This window comes from Crocodylus siamensis, chromosome 8 (genome assembly GCF_052110815.1).
Source record: "Crocodylus siamensis isolate JL-2025a chromosome 8, ASM5211081v1, whole genome shotgun sequence".
In the NCBI taxonomy this organism is placed as follows: Eukaryota; Metazoa; Chordata; order Crocodylia; family Crocodylidae; genus Crocodylus; species Crocodylus siamensis.
The window spans coordinates 60,608,488-60,621,221 of record NC_143402.1 but is presented as its reverse complement, the minus strand read 5'-3'; the positions used below and the strand labels follow the sequence as shown (position 1 = coordinate 60,621,221).

The 12,734-nt window shown below is 44.4% G+C and overlaps 1 protein-coding gene across 2 annotated transcripts in view; it reads right to left on the bottom strand.

The window, feature by feature from the left end:
- Positions 1 to 12,734, bottom strand: part of TEKT3 (tektin 3) — a 247,429-nt gene that overhangs the window by 189,560 nt on the left and 45,135 nt on the right. The gene's annotated exons all lie outside the window — the stretch shown is intronic.

Sequence of the window (12,734 nt, the reverse complement as noted above, 5' to 3'; positions counted from 1 at the left end):
ATACACATTAATGATTTTTTCCTTCACTAGATCTTTGGGACCTGAGGGTATCCCCATTTTTGCAGAGGAGGAGCTGAGGCACAAAGATTATAAAAATATCCACTAATTCTTGGGGCTAAGTTTGAAACCCTTTGGATCTGTTTTTATCAGAGTACTCAGCATTGTATTTCACTTGATTTATTCAGAGCATAGCTCCCCAGGACTTCAGCTACAGCTATGTTCAGCATTTTTGCAGATCAGATCCTTGGGATCTCATGCGAAACACCTGCAAGAAAAACATTTTGGGCAGAATCCTGTTTCATTTTTCCTAGCAATTAAGCATTTTGTGACCCAACTACACATGCAATGTGGACACAGTTGTCTGCTTTGGACAAGTGAAAATCACAAAAAATGTACATGGCAAAAAGCCATGTTAGATGTCAGAGGAGGAAGAGGACTATTTAAGATTTTAGCCTAACAGCCTATCAGCCAGGACGTTTGCCAAACAAGCAGGAGACCAAAGTTAGGCATTACCCAGCTTCCTATCCAGCCAGCCTCTTAAATCTAGCTTTCTGGGCAGACAAGAGGCAGATATGAAACAAATTGGGGGGGGGGGGGCTCACTGAGATGGCTGCTGCCCTAGAAGGAAGTAGCTCCTGGCCAAGGCACTTGCTTCTCATGCAGACTCTTCCTCACCGTTCATTATCCATTTATCCAGTGCTCCATTATCTAATGATGATTAAATGGAGGATGCAGTGGATCAGCTTCAAGAGGAAAGCTGGTAACCCCTGCTTGGTGGTTACAGTAGTATGCTAGGAAGTCAGAGATACAAAACCCTTTGGGGTGAGGGGGCCCTAAAGCCTGGGCCTCTTACTTCCTGGGCAAGTGCTCTAACCCCTAGGAGATTAGACCAAAATACAAAACAATCTTTGTCCTCCTCTTTCATCTAATACCCTTTAGCCACAGGGTTTTACCTGGCTAGGATCTGGGGTATTAAGCTAACTGCGCTTAACTGCAAAAAATGGGAGTTACGTGCCTGAAAAACCGTGCACAAAGTGAAACAGGATTCTGCCCTTAGTGGCCACCTGTGAGAAGTCTACTTTAATAGGGTTACCATATTTCCATTTGCAAAAAAGAGGACACCTGTTTGGGGGGGGTTATATGACTGGGGGGGCGTGATATACCTGTGCCCTGCCCCTGCCTCTTACTCCTGAGCCACAGCTTCCCCCAGCCCCGCTGCTGCCCCTCACTCCTGACCCACAGTACCCTGCACCCCCCCAAACCATGCTGGTGCCCCTCACTCCCAACCCGCAGCACCCCCTCCCCCATCCCTACTGATGCACCTCACTCCTGATCTACAGCCCCCTGGCACAGCCTGTTCCCTGCACTCCTGACCCACAGACCCCATCCCCTGGGGCCCCTCGGTCCCAAACCCAGGCTGCCAATGCCCCTCACTCCCGACCTGCAGCCCCCTGCTCCCCCCAGCCCTGCAAGCATCTCCAGGCGGCCCTGCCCCGTGAGCACAGACACCGGTGCAGCCCAGCCACACAGCTCCCTGCTACCCTCCCTTCCCCCACTGGAGGAGCAAGGGCTTCTCTTGCCGTGCCACTCTTCCCAGTGCCAGGGAAAACTCTGATGCTGAGCAGAGCAAAATCTCAAATCCCGGACATTTTTTATTATTTAAAAAAACCGCCTGGATGAAGATGGGAGGACTCGAAAAGAGGACATGTTCAGGAAAACCAGGACATATGGAAACCCTAGCTTTAAGTGACTTGCCTGACATCACATGGGAGCTCTGCGGCAAAAGCTGAGAGAGAATCCAGTGCTTGTGGGCAGCCGTCAACTGCCTTAGCCATGAGACTGCCCTTTTCTTTTCAGTGATCCCCTGCCTCATTCACTGACCCTGTTCCAGCTTCTCCAGCAATTGAGGAAGGGGCTCGTCAAAAACAGCTTCCTTTATTAACCATCCCAGCTGCTCCCCCACAGCAAACCCATCCCACTGGGGTCCTGCAGGAAACAGCGTGAACATGCAAGTAAAGGCTGTATCATAACACATATGCAAAAGGGGACCAAATTCAGGTTGTCCAGGTAGTCTTTATTCTGGGATGCTCCTAATGATTGCAAACTTTAATTATAACAGATCGGTGTATACACACCTTTATTTACTTTGGTTTATCTTGGCTCCTTTCCAATCTCTGTCAGAGAATATATATATCTAACCTGTTTCTTCATTCCCTTCAGCCTCTGCCTCCTAGCGTTACTTCTGCCTTCCACAGGTACCTCATCCACTTCCAGTTTCTGTTCCCAATCTCTCTCTGGCTTCTTATCCTAGTCTCTTTGCCCAGCCAGTCCCAGTCTCCACTGCTCCATCCCCTGATCTGATCACAAAACTGCCACCCGGGTCAAGCGGCCCCCAATCCCTCTGGGATCTGGGGGAGGGAAGGTCTGGACTAGTCAGCCAAGAAGTCTGGGAGTAGCAGATGGAGAGAGAATCCAGTCTCAGCCTTTTATCCTTCCCATTCACAATGCTTCCTCTCTAGTCCTCATTTTTCTTTCCTACCAATTTCAACTCCAAACGAAGCAGCCTCCTTTTTCCATTCCACTTCCTTTCCTACCTTGGTCTGACTTTTGCTCATCTACATTAAAATCAGGCAGCTCCCTCCTTCACATTTTTTGGATGTCAGATTGTTGAGATCACAAAAAAGACAAGATCCCAGCTTCAAGTTCTGGTACCCAGCATGGATTTGAGCAGCTATAACAGGAAAAGATTGGATTTATTCCCTTAACCGGTCACTCCAGAAATGGTTCATACACAGTGTCATCACCATGATAGAAGCTGTGAAGGAATGGGGTAGCCTCAGTGCGGGTAGAAACTTTTGGATGCTAAAATGGATGTCTCACTTGAACATGCACAGACTACAATTTTCAAAGCTTCATAACTTGAACAGATTGGGGTTGATCTTCATGACGACTGTGAATAACACATCTCTGACACACAGGGCATTGTACCGCCAAATGTCAAGTCCTTGTTCCAAAGCATGCTGGCACTAGAGCTGCTCAACAAAAACTCCCCAGGACCCAAAGAGACATTATTTTCCTTCTAACCCACTAAACCATTTTGGCTTAAACTTTCCAGAAACACAAGCTGAGACAGACAACCAGCATGGGAAATTTCAGCCCAAATGGTAAAAGTTTGGTAAGTGATAAGAAACTGAAAATAGGACCTTCTAATGAGATATTTCAGACAGCGTTAACAATAAGTGGTGCTGAGAGAGGTAGTTAGCCCTGTCTGTCTGAAGCCAGGCAAAAGGCAGAGCAGAGTGGGACTTCATAGACTAATTCAGAGACTAATTAATAAGTGGTATTACAAGCCATGTCTATGACCTCCTGACTGGCTCTGTAGTAGCTTATGAATTGCCTATCTACTTGGATATTTTTCCCCTGCCATCTATGGTGCTTTTCCTCTGCCATTGTTCCTAAACCTCTCAGAGTTACAGTATAAGCACTTTTCACAAGCCTCCCTCCCCACAGCCAAATTCAATTACAATCCATTGTCACCACAGAAACCAGAAGTAGTTCAGCTGATTTGGAAGTGTCGCATTGTTCAAATCAGCACTACTGCCCCACAAACCAGTCCCTGCAACCCTCACCTGTGTGAGCAGCTCCATTAGCATAAGCCCGGCAGGAACACAGATGGAAGGAGCTGACCTTCAGCACATCAAATATTCACAAGCTCCATAACTAAGGTTGTGAATCCCCGAGTAACTCAAATAAACCTCCCTGTGGCTTTTTCTCCAACTGTGCTAGGGGCTTATGGCAGGATGGTTAGGAAATGAGCACATCTGGGTTCTAGCCCCAGTTTTACATACGTCGCATATGACTTTAGAGCCAGATTCCTAAAGGAAATTAGGCACCTAAGTACCTTTAAAACACTGGTCCTGGACTCCTTGTCTGTCTAGGCCAGTGGTTCTCAATCTTGTTAGATTCAAGGCTTCGTTGGACTCAAGACACCCCTTGGAAAATGCCAGCTTTTTAGCTTTCACTTATTTTTTTACTACAGAAAAATAATAGAGCAATGTTTCTGTCATAAAGAACTCAGAAAGACCACAATAGGTCTAAACGGTTTCATACTATGGATTCCTATTTGAAATTTTTGAGTTTATCTTGTGATTCATGTGTAGGCATTTGCATACCTAACAGTGTTCATTTTGTACAGCACCCTCTAAAGGATATAACAGCATGCACCCAGGGTGCTGTGACACTGGCTGAGAATCGCTGATCTAGGCTGTAAGCTCAATCACTGTCTTTTACTATATCCACATACCGCATCCAGAACAGTATTATTGGCTCTAGGGTGCTATTGTAATACAAATTTTAGTTGTTATTATTACTACTATTAATATAATGGCAGATGGTGGGGGTTATTTAATTATTATAATGCTCTTGGAGTCTCTCAGGTCAAAGGTACCAAGTAAATCACATATAGTTATAAATATTTGGGGGTGGTAAAAGGAACCCCCACAACGATTTTTAATCAAATGAGCTTTGTACCCAGGACTAATGCTTTGGCTGTTCAGTGGGGTTCCCAGGGCATTTGTTTTGCTGACACGATTAATTCACTTGGCTCGCGCAGAGATGTCACATGCTTTTCTATGGGATTTCCAGTACGGTCCAGCATTAATCAGGGTCTGTTTATTAGATACTAGGATAAAAAAAGGGTGGGGAAGGCTCAGATATTTCATGAATCCTAGGACTAGATCTGTCTGGCAGCAGATTTCATCACCTCTTAAAAACAGAACAGGAGAAAGAAGGTTTGTTTTATGGAAGAAAGTCATTTTAAAGAATAAATTCTTTTAATTGCTCATTTGTCATCAGGAATTAAAGCCTGTTCTTGGCAGGGATGAAGAGCCACTGTTGTTAAATGCTCCTGCAGTAATTAAAGTTCCTCACTTTTCTCCTTGACCAGTTCTGGGTAGTGAAGACATAAGGCTACCATTCCCAGGGCAAAACCACTATTTGGCCAAATCACTCAAGTTGCCAGCTCCCATTCCCTCTGCAGTCACTGAAGAGTATTAAGTAGATTGCTACATCATGGGCCATTTTCTGTGTTATATTGAAACCACATAGCATCACTTAACCAGGGCTAAGTAGCCCTAAGATATCAGTTGCCAAAACAGTATGCTGGTGACACAAGTCATTCAGGTTTAACCTGCTCTTAAAATCTTCCAAGGATGGAGGTAATCTTCCATAACCTCTCTGGGCAGCCTGTGCCAGTGCTCAATTCCTCTCACAGAGAGAAACTTTTCATTTAATTCAACTTAAATTGCTCCTTGCCCTATTCCCTACAGCCACAGAGACTAGTCTATCTCTATTCTCTTCATAACCACACTTCAGGTATTTGAGGACTGTCATTAAATACCCCCTTCGTCTTCTCTTCCCTAGACTAAACAATTCTAGTTCCTTCAGCCTTTTCTCATGACTTGGGTTTCCAGACCTCTAATCATTTTTGTCACTCTCCATTGGACTCTTTATAATTTGTCCACATCCTTCTTGAAGTGCGGGGTCTAGAACTGGACACAGTACTCCAGGTGAGGCCTCACCAGTGCTGATCAGAGTGGGAGAATCACTTCCCTTGATTTGCAAGTAATGCTTCTATTAATACAGCACAGTATGTTATGATATTTAGCAGACAGCATCTACTGGAACCAGTCCATGGTAAATAAAAGGAAGTGCCCTAATAAGCATGCTTTCTGTTGTTTTCCTTCATCCCTCTTGGCCATCATTGAGGACTGTGTACCAACACCTCCATCTATACAAAAGGCTATGTAGTTATGTCAGTCTACAGCAGCAAGAAGATCTGACTTTTTTATGACTGATTCATAAACAACATGAGTGTATGCATCTTACAAACAAGCAGCACTACATCAAAAAACATCAAGCAGTGGCCTGGGAGGTTGCGACATATCCTGCAGCAGGCTGTACCAGAACATGCATTTTTCATATTTTCTTGCATACAGTACACACCCTTTCCCCCTAAAGCCATCCCTCCAAACTTGTGGTGCATGTATTGAGTGGGGAAGCTAATTATCTAACTAGGATAGAAGAACCCTGCTGTGATTCCTGCTCCACCATGCAGCAGCTGTGGCATTACTATTCAGGCAGCTAAGGCAATTGACTAAAGGCAACTTTGTTTTTCACTTCAGGTATGTTAATGATTATCTCTCCTTTGTAATGGCCTTGATGTTCCAGTCATCAAGCTAACTTTTTCTAAGGCAATTTTGCTGTCTGCTAGCTGCTTCCATCTCCCTTTCCTCCCATTTTACAGCTCTGGAGATAATTTAGCTCTTTTCAAAATAATAGATCCACCTCTGGATACAAGACTTCAGCAAGGATTTTCAATTTTTAGCTAAGTAAGAAAGGGAGAGTGAATCAGCTGATGATTAGCCTCTGTCCCTGCTCTTTGCAGTTATAACTGTAAAAATCTTCTTTTCTTCATTGTGCCTTCAGGTGTGTATCATATTCTGGGGCTTGTTGTATGCAAGAAAATATTACCTTTATTGAACAGTTTCACTTAAAAGGGTGTACATGATACCTTTGCACTGTTGTAACCTCCTTTTTCTTTTCACTGGCATTGGAAAGATGAGAGGGCACAGCAGAGATCCTAAATTCCTTCTTAGCAAAAATCTTTCCCATATGTTTACCAACTAGCTGATATTGCATCCCATGCTGGACATAATAGCTGTTCTTCTGAAGGAAAGCCCAGTCCAAGTCTATTCCACAGAGCTTCAGTTCCTTGCTTGCTCTTTTCTGCCTTGTGTATTCACTCCAGGCACTGTCCTGGATTACAGCTCCTCTAGTTTCTATTGCTGTGCATCTTAAGATGGGCAGTAGTTCACTGCTGGGGGCTGGCATTGTGACATAAGAGCCTAGTCTCTTATTACCCATACAGTGCATTAATATTTTTGTATAATGAAGTCTTACAAGCTAAACTACTTCCATAGTTTAAAATCGATTATATGTGCTTAGAATAAGCAGCAATGAAATAGCTAACAGTGTTGACATTTAAACTGCTGTCTTTAAAGTTCTCTCTTAACATCTCAGTGACATGAATGGGGCTAGTTTACGTTGCTATAACTTCAGGACATTTATGAAGACTTGTCTACATCAGTTCATACTCGTTGGCCTTATTCTTCATTAGCTGAGTTACAGTAGCTGTTATAGGCCCCAACTGTAACTATCAGCACATTAAGCTAGGCAGTCAAAAATCACTAACCTAAGCAGTGCGCCCTACTTATATGCCTATCAGACAAGCATGTAATTCACTTCACTGTAAAATGCAATGCCAGTTCCAATTTTATGTCTATTGATTTACATTATAGCAAACATTGTTTATCTGCATATTGACTAATGCATAAAATGTTTAAGTGCACAGATTTCATAGTGTGATCACAATGGTCCAGGAATTGTGAGAAGCAAGGATTTTTTTTTTTTGGTGGGGGGGGTGGATATCTTTTATGATTGGGATAAACCATGCAGTTGATCCGTCTATAAACTGGCCAAGGGAGACCAGCAGGCAATGGGAGAGTCCTGGTTCCCCCAAGCACTACCAGGAGTAACAAGGAATAACGGCCATAAGTTGACAGAGAGTAGATTCAGGCTAGACATCAGGAGGCGGTGCTACACAGTCAGGGCAGCTAGGAGCTGGAACCAACTTCCAAGGGAAGTGGTGCTCGCTCCTACCCTGGGGGGTCTTTTAGAGGAGGCTAGATAGATACCTTGCTGGGATCGTTTGACCCCAGTACTCTTTCCTGCCATGGCAGGGGGTCGGACTTGATGATCTGCTCAGGTCCCTTCCAACCCTACTAACTATGAAACTATGACACAATAAAAGATATCCCCCACGAAAAATTCCTTACCGCTAACTTTAAGTCCACAGCATCATTCAGCCCCGCTCTTCACTTTGTTAGGTAGCTGACCTCCATTTAACTGCATAACAACTGGCACCAGAAGCTATGAATGGGAAGTAGCAATCAAAGGGCTGCTATTTGGAGCTTCGAAAACACTGGGAGCTGGTCAGTTTCAGAACTGCTCTTTCCTTATTTTCAAGGCTGCCAATAGGAACCCTGAAATTGATTAGGTCGACTCTTTTACAAGGCTTCTAACAGCAGCCTTGACACCAGATTAGAAGACCTGAGACTGTGGAAAGCTCAGCTTACTGTGGGTAGTAACACAGCATTGAAAGCCCTGTGTAGTTAATGAATGCTGCTTTTATTAAAATTGGATAAGTGCATCTGGATATGACATAACCTTAAAACTGAAGAAAGGCTATGTACAAAACCAGAAAAAACTGAACACAGGACAAACAAAGTAAGAGGATGTTAACTATGGCATAGACATATAAAGGGCTTGGCTGCACCGGTAAATCTACTGGCAAAACTATGCTGGTATTCTATTCTATATCTAACTTGTGGTAGCTTGTTTCCTGCTTGAACTACCATAAAGTCATGTATTGAAGCACAACTGGACTCCAAGCAGAGGTGAAACATTTGTCAAGATCAGTGTCTGCTTGGAAGAAACTTCTGGGCAGGGAGTGAGGGAGGATTCAGTACTGGGAGTTAGGTGTGATTCATTATATGTCTACAAGTGGGAAACAGATCCTAATGCATTAAGTAATAAACTTGGCAGGACCCTGCTAGGTCCCAACTGTGTGTGTAATGCAGCAAGTCATGCCACAGAGGTCTGACAGTGCATGAGGGGAAGTGACGGGATTACAAAATCGCCATGGCAGAGCTATGCGCTCAGTTCCCAGCTCTCCCACCCATGCTGGACTAAGTTCCTTTGAAGTCCAAAGCTCTGAATAAGTTTGATCATCATTGGGGTGGGAACTATCAGTAACCTCCTGCTTCCTTTACCAGAGTGCACTGACATTGTCTCGCTTCCTGCAAGCCTCCTTCCCTCAGGGAGTGCCTCGACGCCCACACTTCTTGAGGAAATGGGGGCTTCGTCTCCCCTGCTTTGAAGAGGGTTAATCTTTCCTTAAGGATGTGTGCTCCAGGAAGTGAGGGAAGGAGAGATGCATTTTCTTCTTCCAATCCTCCACCTCATCTGTGGCGAAATTTAAAACAGAGTAAAAACTTCTATATAGAGCTCAGAAATACAAATGCTAAGCCTTATATTGAAGTAGCAATTGTAACTAAAAATCCATCACATTAGTAGTGGAAGTATGTGCAAACACACAAAGGAGGGGGCAGGAAAGTGAGATGCTTACAGAGTTGCTACGAAGTAGGGATTCGGCAGCACCCGGTGGGTAGGAAGCAAAACAAGAAGAGAAGCGTCTGGCTGTGAGGAAGACAGACAGGAGGAAGCTGGCAAATTTCTGTATTCCTGGCCATTCCATTTGAAAAAGCAGAGACAAATTCAAGCATTCCCCCTCCCCCCCCCCCCCCCCCCCCCCCCCCCCCCCCCCCCCCCGAGTCTCAGGGGTTAGGCTGGATGTCTCATGGTATCTAGTACTTCCAGTTTCCAGAACAGAGAGATTATCCCTCAGGAATGTGCTTGGGAAGAGGACTTTTGGAGTTTCTACTTCTGGTCCTGTCCAGAAACAGGAAACTTAAAGGGCAGGAGAAATGGAAGTTTATTATTGTCAGGACTCATAATTAATTGAGACTTAAAAAGCACAACACAGAAAAGGCTCAGTCCTCTCCTTCAAATCCATAAAAAATGACTCTCGGTCAAGTGTTAGGTAAAGGATGAGGACAGTCCTAGGTCATGCAAACCAGAAAGCAAAGCCCCATGCCTTTGGAAGAGGAGAATTGGGACGGATGCTCTGCTGGCTGTGGCTGGAGATGTTGGTTCAGTCCCCTTCAGTACCACCTCTGACTTTCCAGGTGTCCTAAGTCAAATAACCTAGCCTCTGAGGCTCAACCCTCAGTATTAAGAGAATCTGTCCCCTTCCCTCCCGGGTATGAGAAGGATAAACATGCTAATGATTCAGCAGTTGACATACAAGTACAAGACTAAATCATACAATGCTTTGGTCACTCCGAGGTGGCCGTTGCTATCACTCGCATGTACTTCTCCTATCTCTTCCCAATGCATTTTGGTCTTCCACAAGCTCAGCATGTTCTCACTTTTATCTTGCTCCAAAGAGGTGACACAGGCTTCTTTCCTCATACAAATTAGTGTCAGGGAGAGAGAGTCTATCTGAGCTTGCATGCTCTCTGCTGAGCTGCTCATAGGCAGTGTTGAAATCAAAGTAGCTTTGCTGTCCTCAACATACGGCCTTTGCTCTTTGGTGTAACGTAGCTCCTCGTTAACCAGAATCAGGTGGTAAGTGTTCATGCGACTGTCTAGCCCCCTCTGCATGCACAGGTAAAAAGTTACATTAGATCTAATGCATGATCCACACAATCATGCCACAGGTATAAGGCAGGAGATGCAATTGTGGGATTGCACATTAGATCCAATCACGCCCAACTGCCAGTGCAGGGCTCCCCCTATACTAGTAAGAAGCAGGCTCCCGTGGCTAGGAGCCCCCTTTGCTGAAGGGGTTTCCAGCCACAGGGTCCACTGTCAGGGCTCCCTGCACCAGCTGTGCCTCATGCAGAGTTGCGGGGATCTCAGCCCCAGCTGCATGTCAGGTGCATCCCAAACCAAGAGCGCCATTAATTGCAAGGCTCTTAGTCCAGCTGCCCATGAGGCACTGCCAAGACTGAGCCCCATGTTGGCTTGGGGGTTTCATGCTGGGCAAGGTGCACCCCAGTGGCTGGGAGCCCTGTCAGCTGGTAAGGCTGCCAGCCACAGGGTAGACCCTGCTACACATGCAAATTAAACTCAATATCAACCAGCTATAGAGTTAGTACACATTGTTGAGGTCTAACTTTATAGCTGCTTTGAGATCTTTATCATATGATAACTACATTGTACATGTACCCGGTGTTAAGGTAACTGCACAATTAACCAGTTAATTGCACAATACCTGTAACATGTAGCAGGGGTCTCGGTCTCCACAATAGGGAGGTTAGCAGCACTAATTAAATGGGATCAGTGGAAGATGTTAAGACAGCCCATTTGTGCTTGGATGCTTACTGGGAGGGACTTTAACAAAGCAGAATTAAAACCTTGCTAAAGTCAGTGATTATCTCTGGATGCTTATACAAGCCCCATGAATTCTATAAGCTGGATTGCTAGTACTCTGATGCCTTGTCATAACCTGGAGTCTACAGCTACAAAAAGGATCTACATATTGCAGGAGAAAGACATGCACCTTGGCATATCCTAGCCCTAAACTGGCAATAGGCTTCATAATATAAACAGACACAGAAGCAGAGCTGCAACGGCAGGGCTGGACTTTTCAAACAAGCTTGTAGGAGTTAGACACACTTATCTCATTACATTTCCATGGAATTTAGCTATCAAACTATGTAAGTTCCTTTCAAAATCCCAGCACAGATGCCATGTAAATCATCAGTATTCACTGCTCATTTTTATTTTCCTGAATGTGCTCTACTCTTAGTACAGAGCAATTCCAGCTCCAGCATGGTCAAAATCCATATGGTGTGATCCCATAGACTTCGTTGGTGTTACACTGTGGATCAACTTGGCCCAGAGGTTGCCAGTTCGTCACAGCACTAGAATCCATCTCCAATACTCAGCCATTTCAATAAAATGGTTTTATCTGCTCCTTTTCAACATGAAAAGTTCCAGTCCTAAGGAAACACATCGTCCCCAAATATGAATGAGCTGCCAAAAGCTCTCTCTAGTTCAGATATTCCTGGAAGTGAATACTCTCTTCCTCCCTAGCCTTCCCTGAATCTGAACACACATTCCCTGCTTTTTTTTGGACTAAGAAAAATAAATTACAAGACAACATGGCATGTACCAGTTAAGTGCTGGCCTTCAGTTAGGCAGGAAGCCAAGTTTATTTTTAAGTTGGGAGGGAAGCAAGTCATTTGGTAGATTACTGTATTTCCTGAGAATGTGCTATTGAATCATTTGTTCTGGAAACACCCCCTGAGAAGTCGTATTAACTTTCCAGGCAGAAGTTGAGCTTGGGCCGTCTCTGAGCCTCCCAACCTGGGCAGCATACTCTTTCCGAATGCCGATGTGATGTGTATGTTAGCAGTGACAGTTTCCTGCATTCATTGTCATCAGTCAGCAACACCAAGTAAACAGTGTATGGGTCCTATGCTCTTACAGGAGAATGTCCCAGACCTGAAGCACAGGGGGAAATTAAACTCAGTTTTTACTCACACTAATTCTGTGCTCTGAAATGGCTTGCACTTCCCAGAGTGAAAGACTCATGCTCTACCTGTCTATCAGCAACGGGTACCGAGAGCACTGGGGTTGGGGATGATCAGACTACATTGTCTAAGCTGAATTAATACAGAAGGAATGTGGTAAAATATTTGCCCTTTCAAACTACTTTCTATGAGTAAGTTATAAAACATGTTACAGAACCATGACTATTAAGTGGCCAACTGGCAGTCACCCATGCAAGGTGGTTATGATGCAAAATATATGCATGGAGAAACACAGACTGAGAAATGAAGTGATTTACTAAAACTACCAAAAGTCAGGATCAGAACCATGCAAAACATGAGGATGTCTTACCTCACAGTTGTAAGTCTCCCAAGCTACACTCTTTCCAAATGTAAATCAAACAAATAATTCCACTTGAACGGCATGGCAAAGGGTGAGAAGTTTTGCAGCTATCAAAAGCCATGAGTCAAACAGAACTAGTATGTAAATTAATC